Genomic DNA, 11,577 nt, shown 5'->3' with positions numbered 1-11,577 from the left:
TCCGACTCTGTGTGACCCCATAGAAGGCAGCCCACCAGGCTCCCCCATCCCTGGGATTCTCCAGGCAAGAATACTGGAGTGGGTTGCCATTTCCTTCTCCAATGCATGAAAGTGAAAAGTCAAAGTGAAGTCGCCCAGTCATGTCCGACTCTTAGCGACCCCATGGGCTGAAGCCTACCAGGCTCCTCCATCCATGGTATTTTCCAGGCAAGAGTATTGGAGTGGGGTGCCATTGTCTTCTCCACCCTTTAGTCTTAAATTAGGTTAAATGGCATTGGTGTCAGTATGGACGACATGAATTGTGGCGATCCTGAGCAGCTCCAGTAGCCCCAGCCCACAATGGGAGCCTGGGCCTCAGGCCGAGCAGGAGTCCAGAGGCTCCGCGGCTGCACACTCAGCTCCCCTCCCCGTGCACCGAGGGGCTATGCCCACGCTCAGACTCTTTGGGGTTAAACCAGGAAACTGTAGGTGTCCTCCTCCCCGTCCACTCACTCTAGATACTCTTTCTCCATCAGAATGTCAATGCATTTCTTAATTTACTGGGTCCTGGGGCTTGCATCTTGAGGACAACTGAGTCAGTAGTTCTCCAAGTAACTGCTGGTGTTTTAGGACCTTCCTCATTGTCATAATTCTGACAATAGCCAGAATCAGTAGTTTGCAATCTTCCTGGATGTTTAGGTGTGTGGTTTCTTGTTTCTGCATTTTCAGTGGCATATTGAAGTTAACCCTTCATTTCTTCTTATTATAACAAATATTTAATTTTATTAAGGTGTCTGGCTTCAATTCCACCTCATCCGCATTTGCATTTTCATCTTACAAGACCAATAACTTTGACTTCCATAAAACCTGTAGAAGTACTGACTCAGCTGTCCTCAAGATGCAAGCCCCAGGACCCAGTAAATTAAGAAATGAATTGACATTCTGATCGAGATAGAGTATTTGGAGCGAGTGGACAGGGAGGAGGACACCTACAGTTTCCTGGCTTAACCCCAAAAAGTCTGAGGGTGGACACAGCCCCTCAGAGCATAAAACCTGTAGGACTTGTGCCAAAATATCCGTTTTGATCTGGGTGCTCCCGGTCAGCTGCTGATGGCATAAGCATCCTCTGTGTTGTACTGGAGCAGGATGGCCATCTGGACTGTAAATGCCCGCAAAGTGTATCTGTTTTTGAAGTAGTTTGTTACTAATTCTCCTTTTGACACTTGATATAACCATGTCAATTTTCTGCCACTGTGATGGCTGGAGTAAACGGCTGTGAATTGCTGATAACTCCTTTCCAGCCCAAGACAGCAAGGCAAACGTACAAGATTGCTGAAAGGGCCACAGTCTGGAACTCAGTACTTGAATACTGAAATCCAAGTCCAGCGGCTTGGAGTTCATCTGGTCCTTTTTGAACTGCTCATTCAAATCTTTGCTTACACCAATGTCTTGAAACATTGAATGCTTATGCTGATGGCTTATGCCATCAGCAGCTGACCAGGAGCACCCAGATCAAAACGGACATTTTGGCACAAGTCCTACAGGTTTTACATACCGAGGAGCTGTGCCCATGCTGAAGTTTAGAGATATACTCAAACCCACAAGCTTGCTGTAGCTTAGAGATTGTGCTCGCCTCGTCATCATCACTCACACACTCTGACAGACAACCTCTTGGCCAGCAGAGACAACCTCTTCGTGTAGAACTTCTGAAACACATCTTTGTCTTCAATTTATTTGAAGACCACCATCACTTGGTTGAATGGTTCTTTGAACTCTTTTAAAAGGGAGTCAGGAGCCGCGTTAGGCATTACTGACAAAATGGAGGCATGGCCCCAACTTCCTCTTTTTGTCCCACAGGCATGGACCTGGGATGAAGGAGTTAGGCTTTGTGATTCTGACTTGTTTTTCCCTTTCCTCGGCTGAGTTGACTGAAAAGAATATTAACGTGCTTATTGTTCTTGAGAGGAGCTTGAGAAGGCACAAAGTCTTCTGCAGCTGTGCTCAGAAAATAATTTGTAAAGTTAATCATTGACATTTGTTCAAGGACTTTTACAAAAGAGTGTTCCAGGGTAAGCACGTAGGCTACAGCTTGAGGCCATGGGAGGGATTTCTATCTGAAGCCTATTTGTTAGGAAAGTGTTCATGGCAAAGGAGTTTGCTGAATTTAGGGCTTAGGAATAATTAAAATACTTAGAAGCTAAAGATTTAAGGAATGTTGTAATGTTAGCATATTCTACTATAGCTTATAGAGATTAGGAACTTTAGAGATATTAATAGCTAGAAGCCCTTTTTAAGAAATAGTAAGCTTAGATATTAGGGACAAACAGGAGTTAGAAAGATAAGAAATAAACTGAGGAATGTGGTACTCAGCCCAGACATTAACAGGAGTTACTATGTATTCACAAGGACATATGAGAAGTAGATAAGAGAATCACAGAGGCAGGAACTCCTTTTGAGGGGCAACAATGACTTTTGGAGACAAAAAATCTGGGTCAGGAGGAACTGATGTCAAACCTCTGATCTAATGCTTTTGTAAAAGTATAAAAGAGAATCTTCGCTTGAAATAAATAGTCAGTCCAAGAAAACTGAGAGGCTGCCTCAAAAGAGTCCAGTCACCCCTTCAGGTTGAATCCCTGGCTGCTGGAGCTGGACTCCAGCAAGTCACAGTATCAAGTCAGCAACTAGGGGCGTTTACTAGATGACTGAGCCATTTTGGTAACCACGTTGTTTATGAAGCAACCTCAAGCCTTGTCCAGTGAGGCCAGAAAGCCAGCATCATTGTTGAATGCCAACATCACCAGGGCATTGTATTTTTTATGAACATCCAACACTGTCTGTATATACATTTTGGGGTCTTTTAACTCAGCTTTTCCACACTTCTCAATTGCTGCAAGACTCTGATTATGAATGTGTATCTCCAGGAGTTTTTTCAATTCTCCCAGGTCATCCTGGATTGTAGATACAAGATTATATATGAGACCCAAATCTTCATTTTTGTTGGCATCCAGAAGGTTCATGAACTGTGTGGAAGATCTCCAGGTGTTTCCTGATGAGCACCTTCTGGCACTTCCTGGCAAGTTCATCCTCCGTGCTCTCATGAAGGTACATCTGGACCCTCTGCTGCTCCTCCAGCAAAGGGGGTAACCGGGTTCTGCTGCAAGAATTCAGTACTCTCTCTGGTAAAAAATCTTTCTGTGTCAGCAAGAAACTGATATGCAAGGATTCTTTTTACACTGTTAGCATAGGGCCCTTCACAAAGGCATCATCTTCATTCAGCCCCAGTTCCACGTAAGACCGTACAACTCCACTTGCCAGTCTTGTATTGAAGGCTTGACCATTTCTTTCTTTTTAAATGAGTTTTAAAACAGCATTTGTTACCTGTTTATTCAGTGGCCTGAAAAGACAGTCTCCCCAAGTCACCAATGCAAGAGAATTGATTTCATAGATTCCTTTCCACCCTTTGTCACATTTATGGTGAACCCAATGTCGATTGAGGTAGGCACAAATCCTATTCAGCACTTTGCTTGAAAATTTTTAGTCTTCCCATTGCTTAGTGTAGAACTTCAGTACACTCACATCCATAAAATCATCTCCATCCTTAAGAAGATTTGTCAAGTAATTCTTCGGGAATTCTTTAAGCCATTTATACAATTCCAAGCCCGCAAACTGAGCTCCCCCGGAGTCTGCTCCTTTTTCAATTTAGGAGAGACACCAGCCCCTCGAGCCTGGTTGGACTGGTGAACACTCGTGTTCCGAACACTGGTGCGGTAGTTACACGTGTGAGTGTAGAGTTCTGTAAATCTGGACTTGGCCATGCTCCGTCTAGTGTACACTTGCTGGATGCCAGCTCTGAGGTCGTCCCAGATCTGATCGAGGCCAATGTGCTTCAGTCCATGGGGCTTCTGACTCCTGTTGAGTGACATGCCCAGTAATATTCTGAAGTCGTCCAGTGCAACAATATTTAGTCAAGGTTCAGCTAATTCTCCATCAGATAGAAACATACAGTATCACTCCAAATTTATTCACAGCAGCTCAGAAAGGATGTCCTTTGAATGGTGAGAATGAAATCTCATCGCAGGCCAACTGGTTCCAGCTCCCGCTGGGGAGAAGTTAGAGGGGAATGGCCAGGAAACCTTCGCCACCATCTCCTCACCAGCCCGTAGCACAGGAAGGGCCCTGGAAAACATTTTTTAATTCACCAGACCCCTTTAGATAACCATTGTAAGGAATAACAAAGTCTCCACAGTCTATCTTCTGAATCAAGCATGCCTTAGCTACTAACATTATTAAATTGCCAGTCTTTCAAAATATCCAATAAATTTTATAAATTTCACGTTGCCTTACATATAAGGAAAATAATCACATAACCTGACAAGCTCTAGATAATCACTCAAGATGGCTGTGAAGAGACCTAATGAAAATAATGTTTCATTTAACCTTTTATGAATTGGTAAACAGTTGTAAGATTAATGAAATGACTTTTTCAAAGCATAGTAACTGAATCCATTCTTTAGGTCAGATTAGTATGATTTATTCATTAATCCTACTTTTTTAGTAACTATCAATATGACCGTGAGATTAATATCATTGTAATATTTTTTTTTTTTTACTATTTAACCTCCATTTCCCCTAGAAATGTAATATCTACACTGCTACTTATTACTCTGTCTAATGGAACTGTAAGTGGGAAAGAAAAGCTGTTGTGTGTTGGCAGGCACCTGCAGAGATTATTAAGTCATAGAGCTCCACTTAAAGTAACATTTATTTAATTGTTTTCATTAAAATTAACAAAGTGAAAAATGTTAATAAGTACTGTTAAAATTAATAAGTACTGTTAAAATTGTTTGTACTTTATATACTGCTTTGCACATTATATAGAGCACCAACTCACATATCATTGAATTTCCTAACGATGAAAAAAATAGCAAAATTTTTAAAGAGTTTAAAAATTTACTGTACCTCTTCCCAACACAGGAGTCAAGTAGTAAGTTCTCACCCTAGTAAAATATTGATTCTAACAGTCTACATTTTAAAATTAGAATTATTGAAAGGAGGAGAAAATAAATTATAAATCCACTACACACACACGCGCGCGCACGCACACACACACACACACACACACACATAATAGCCAAAGAACAGGAAAAGAACACATAGCTTCTGTTTAAACATATTTTAAAAATTCAATTTTCATTTCTTTAAATATGCATGCTCACTTCTTCAACATAATTTTCTCTAAAAGTTGACATTTAGTAAGTTTCTATTATGTTCTGCTGCTGCTGCTGCTACTGCTAAGTCACTTCAGTCGTGTCCGACTCTGTGTCACCCCATAGATGGAAGCCCACTAGGCTCCTCTGTCCCTGGGATTCTCCAAGCAAGAATACTGGAGTGGATTGCTATTTCCTTCTCCAATGCATGAAAGTGAAAAGTGAAAGTGAAGTCACTTAGTTGTGCCCGACTCTCAGCGATCCCATGTACTGCAGCCTACCAGGCTCCTCCGCCCATGGGATTTTCCAGGCAAGAGTACTCGAGTGGATTGCCACTGCCTTCTCCAATTATGTTCTAGTCATTTTTATATTATTTATTTTTTTAGCAAGTATTATGATTTCCATTTTGTGGATGAGGTGCATTGGAGGAATTGTGTTATTTGTCCCGAAGCAAAAAGAATAGTTGAGATTCAGAAGAAGCCTAAGACCTAAACCCACCTTGTTGTCACCTTGCAGAATCAAGTACCTTAAACTGTGTTGTGTTCAGTTGCTCAGTCAGTTTGACTCTTCAGTAAGATTCCATGGACTGCAGCACACAAGGCTTTCCTGCCCTCAAAGTGTGTAGATGATCTACAGGGAGAAATTTTGTTCTCTAAGCCCAGAGTCCATAATTCAAAGTCCAAATTCAAAGATTTTCTCCCCTCCTTTACAAAACTAGCTGTGCTTCAAAACATGAGTAGCTAGATAAATGCTGGTAGATGTAAATAAATAGCAAGACCAATTCATTGTCCTTTGGAACATATGGTTTCTTTTTCACTTTGAATGTTAAAAATTATGACAATTTTCCAAAAAAAAAAAATTATGACAATTTTCCATAATTATAAACACATCATATTCGTACATTGGCAATATACATCAACATGATATTAGTCACAAAGAAAAAATAATAAATTTAAAAGTTGGGAAACTGCCAAAGACCAAATTAACTAACATGGACATAAAGTATATTTTCATAATCAGTGTTTTAATGTTTGCTCTTTTTTAAAATTTCTACCATCTGCGTAATTCTGGGTCAGGTTTTTTTTTTTTTTTTTTTTCTCATTAGATTTTCTCTTCTCCTCCTTCTTTTCATATCTGGTCATTTTGGGGCTTACCAGACATTCTGAATTTTACCTTGATTCTTAACTAAAATATTTTTATTTTACCAAATTTTGGGGCTTAGTTCCAGAATATCGTTAAGTTTTTGATAATATTTTTACCATCTGAATCTTGCTTTTAAACTTTTCTAGGCTGGATTTGAACTATGTTTAGTCAGGATTATTTTTTCTTCCACTTTTGTGGCAACATCCTGCTTAATACTGTAGCCAACCGTCCCTCCAACCTCACCACAACCCCCGCACCCCACCACCCGCCCCTGATTATACAGCTTTCTACTTTGGTTGTTAAGCATATCTGTTGTTCCATATTCTCTTTAATTCCAGATATTCTTACCTTTAAGTTTTTGAAGAAGTCCTTTGCCTGGCACCAGGTATTGTCTTTACTTCATTCTCTGATTAGTAATCAACTGAATATTCTAGGAGGCCCTTCTGAATATATTTGAACTTCTTTCCTTGGGTAACTCTCTTTTCTGCAGTACTCTGTCATGCAAATTCTACCCACACTGGCTTCACAAGACATGGAGTTCTATCTCCTTAATTCAGGGAGCTACCAGGCTCCAATAATATATTTGTTTTAGACCTGTTGTCTTCCTTTAGTGTTAACTGTGGAATTCCATTGCTTAGTCTTGAAAATAATGATAGTGAAAAATAGTCTCAAAGAGAGAATATATTATTTCTCCTTTTGCAGCTAGAGAAGTGCAAACACAATTCAAATTCATAAATTTAGAGCTGATATCAAATTGAGAATATTCTCAAAATGCTAGTCTTATTTCTTCTCAAATATGGAGGCTGTATAAAAAATATACAATGCTGTTTTACTTTCTATTAGCACAAAATTCTCCTTGGAAGTATTATTTGAATAAATCAATATTTTAAGATGCCTGGATTTCAGAGATCAACCTATGCCCTGTCATTAAACAGCTTATAGCTTCTAATTATCCAAATTCTATCATTATGGTTGTTGTTTGATGTAATGATATTTTACTCCTGAGTATTCCTGAGAAGGAAGTGTGTAGTGTACACTTACAGAATTTAAATTTGACACTTCTGGTTTCTTCCTTCAGAGTTGAATGAAAAGACAAGCCACAGACAGAGAAAATATTTGTTCTTTGTACATCATGTGTCTCATAATGAGCTTGTATCCAGAATATGGTCTTTAGAAAGAATTTTAGAAGTTCAGACTCTTAATGAGTATACAAATTTCATAAAAAATATGGTCCAAATTTTTTTTTTAATGGACAAAAGATTCGGACACTTTCCCAAAGATAGATGACCAACAAACTCATGAAAATATATTCGACATCATCAGTCCCTGGGCAAATGCAACTTATAACCACCCAGCAATATTATTTGTAATATCCATCAACATATGGAATAAACACATAAATTGTAAGGTTTCCATGCTTTAGAGTCAGACACAACTTAGTGACTAAACAATAACAATAACATGCAGTAGAATACTGTGCTGAATTAAAAATAAATTAAAAAGTATTGATTCATGCTGCAACATAATGAATTTCAAAAAAAAGTATCTGAGTAAAAAAAAGTAAGAATGAAATTAAAGATACAAACTCTATAACTTTCATATAAAATCTGAAATCATGAACACTGATCCACTTTGACAAAGCAGATCAGTCGTTGCCTGGGGATTGGCTATAGAGGTAGGAGGGAGTCATTGCAAAGAAACAAAAGGAAATTTGGGGGGATAATAAATATGCTTGTTATCTTAATGGTTAAAGAAATTGAAATATTTATTTGAGCTTTGAAAACTGTGTATTTAAATATGTGCTCCAAGTAGCATTGTCTCATTAAACAAAGAAATGAAAACAAACAGAAAAGGACCCTTGTCCAGGAGAGAGATGAAGTAAAATCCTCCACCTCTCAGGAAGGCGAGGGGGTGTGCTTTCTCACAACACTCGAGGATATTCCGGAACCAGGAAACTCCTTGTATGATTGATTGTTTCAAGATTTTTTGCAAATATTAAAATGCTTTGATAGATGAGCTTAAAAAATTAATTTTGATAGCACATAAATAATGCAACTGGGTTTGAGTAAACTATCCATACAGCAGCTAATTTTTAGCATGAAGAAATACTAAACCATTGCAGTTAAAAAGTACCATTGAAAATAAGCTGCCCAAGTTCTTGTGTGGCTGCATTTGGATTCTGTAACTAACGCAGTGCTCTGAAGCACAAACAGCATTGCCCTAGTCTCCACTAGCTTGGAGAGATAAAAGGTGCATGAAACCTACATTTTGTATCCAAAGAGAGGTCTAAAAGCATTTGAATGCAATGTCACACAATTTTCATGGTGTCTTTAAATTTAACAAATACCAGTGAAAGGCAACATCTGACTGTAAAAGGCCAGCTTCTCTTCACAGCCCGCTTTATTCTCATGAAGCAGCTTTCTCAAATTTTTGCTCCAGCAATCCTATTTTTTTTTCACTTCACTTTAATTTGCTTTTTTTCAGTGAAGAAAACTGCCTTTCTCTATCTGTGATAAATAATAAAGTCTTTTCAACTGGAGAGAATAAGATTGGCTGCACAGAATTCATTATTGTCTCAATAAGATACTTCTAGAGCCAGGGAAAATAACCCTCAAAGTGTAATTGGTTAAACACTTTAGTCAATTATAATGTCACTATAGGATAATATGAAATATGTATACCAAACACAGGGAAATGGACTCTAATTACTGACAATTTGTAGGGAATAATTTTTATCATTTCTCAAAATAATTGACAAGGCAGAGTCCAGAAATGATAAAAAAATAAGTCATTAATATACATTTTGTAACCCTTTGAGATGTAATAATTATTGTTTGGCAAACAGAGAATCATTCATACTGGTACTTGGTCAGTGCTCTCTTGGAATTTTTTCAGTAGTTTTCAAGAAGTATGAAATTATGTCTAAGAAGAAAATGAAAACAAAAAATCTTCCAATCTTCCTAATATAGAATACATTTTAAAAGTTTCCTTTAGTATCTAAACCTCTATGTTAATTATTTTCTGATGCTTCAGTTCAATTCAGTTTAGTCACTCAGTTGTGTCAGATTCTTTGCAACCCCATGGACTGCAGCATGTCAGACTTCCCTATCCATCACAAACCCCCAGAGCTTGCTCAAACTCATGTCCATTGAGTCAGTGGACATCCAACCATCTCATCCTCTGTCGTCCCCTTCTCCTCCTGTCTTCAATCTTTATCGGCATCAGGGTCTTCTTCCAATAAGTAAATTCTTCACATCAGGTGGCCAAAGTATTGGAGTTTCAGCTTCACCATCAGTGCTTCCAATGAATATTCAGGACTGATTTCCTTTAGGATGGACTGATTGGATCTCCTTGCAGTCCAAGGGACTCTCAAGAGTCTTTTCCAACACCACAGTTCAAAAGCATCAATTCTTCAGCATTCAGCTTTCTTTATAGTCTAGCTCTCACATCCATACATGACTACTAGGAAAACCATAGCTTTGACTAGTTGGACCTTTGTTGGCAAAGTAATGTCTCTGCTTTTTAATATACTGTTTAGAGTGGTCATAGCTTTTCTTCCAAAGAGCAAGTGTCTTTTAATTTCATGGCTGCAGTCACCATCTACAGTGATTTTGGAGCTCAAGAAAATAAAATCTGACACTGTTTCCACTATTTACCCATCTATTTGCCATGAAGTGATGGAACCAGATGCCATGATTTTAGTTTTTTGAATGTTGAGCTTTAAGCCAACTTTTTCACTGTCCTCTTTCACTTTCATCAAGATGCTCTTCAGTTCCTCTTTGCTTTCTGCCATAAGGATGGTGTCATCTGCATATCTCTAGTCTTTCCCATTCTATTGTTTTCCTCTATTTCTTTGCATGGATCACTGAAGAAAGCTTTCTTATCTCTCCTTGCTATTCTTTGGAACTCTGCATTCAGATGGGTATATCTTGCCTTTTCTCCTTTGCCTTGAGCTTCTCTTTTTTTCTGTTATTTGCATTCTGATGCTCACTTCCATGTTAAAAACTGTACTAGATAAAAATATAAATTTGAATGTCTTAAACAAAATAATTCACAATGTAAAAAATACATCAGCAATTACAATAAGTAAGTTTTCACACTTGTGACTTGACACAAAACATACCTTAAGTAATTCCCTCATTATGCCACACAGTAACTGTGTAGTATTAGACTTCCAAAATGCTAAGCTGTACTATCTTAACCTATGTATTATCTAAATTAGCCTCTCCTTTGTCTATCTGCCTTTTTATCAATATGTTCTCAACCCTCATGTCTGCATCTCTTTACCCAACCTTCTCTGAACTAAATATTTATAAAATAACTTCTTTCTGAAAACCTCAAACTGTATTGCTGCTGTAAAAAATTACCACAAATTTACTGATTTCAACCACATAATAATATTGTATTTCTGTAGATTAGAATTCTATCACAGGCTTCTCCTGGGCTAAAATCAAGCTGTCAGTAGTGTTGAGTTCCCTTCTTGAGGTTTTCTGAGAAAATCCATTTCCTTGCCTTTTCTGGAAGCCACCTGCATTCCTTGGATTATGTCCCACTTAACCATATTCAGAGTCAGCATCATTGAGTTGAGTCCTCACTCTGCCATCTTTCTCATTCTCTTTCTTGTACTTCTCTCTTCCACTCAAAAAACTATAATTACATAGGGCCTATCCAGATAACACACACTAAGTTCTCTATTTTTAATGTCTGCTTATTTGAAACCTTCAGTTCAGTTCAGTTGCTCAGTCGTGTCCAACTCTTTGTGACCCCATGAATCACAGCACACCAGGCCTCCCTGTCCATCACCAACTCCCAGAGTTCACTTAATTCCCCACTAATATATACAGTAATGTAATCACAGTTTCCAAATCTGGATGTAAAAATCTTTGGGGAATTCATCAAAATGCTGCCACAATAAACCACCTAAAGATACACAAAATTCTCTCCATCTCTCCTAATAGGTCAGTTCTTCTCCCCATTTTTTTTCCATCTGAGTACTTACTACTTTCAGGCCAATTCATGCATTCATCCTAAGTCACTTCAGTTGTGTCTGACTCTGTGCAAATATGGATTGTAGCCTATCAGGTTCCTTTCTTCATGAAATTCTGCAGGCAAGAATACTGGTGCGGGTTCCCACACCTTCCTCCAGGGGATCTTCCATACCCAGGGATCGAATCTGTCTCTCATGTCTCCTGCATTGGCAATTCAGGTCAATACCTAAAAATAAATAGCCCCTTGTCTCCTCTCAGTT

At 38.4% G+C, this 11,577-nt stretch overlaps 1 pseudogene; it reads right to left on the bottom strand.

Moving 5' to 3' along the window:
- Positions 1-449: 449 nt before the first annotated feature.
- LOC139183574 (cullin-1-like) lies at positions 450-3,902 on the bottom strand (annotated as a pseudogene).
- Between the last annotated feature and the right edge of the window lie 7,675 nt (positions 3,903-11,577).

Source organism: Bos indicus, chromosome 6 (genome assembly GCF_029378745.1).
Source record: "Bos indicus isolate NIAB-ARS_2022 breed Sahiwal x Tharparkar chromosome 6, NIAB-ARS_B.indTharparkar_mat_pri_1.0, whole genome shotgun sequence".
NCBI lineage: Eukaryota > Metazoa > Chordata > Mammalia > Artiodactyla > Bovidae > Bos > Bos indicus.
Note: the sequence above shows the minus strand (reverse complement) of the source record. Positions and strands in the feature narration are given on the sequence as shown.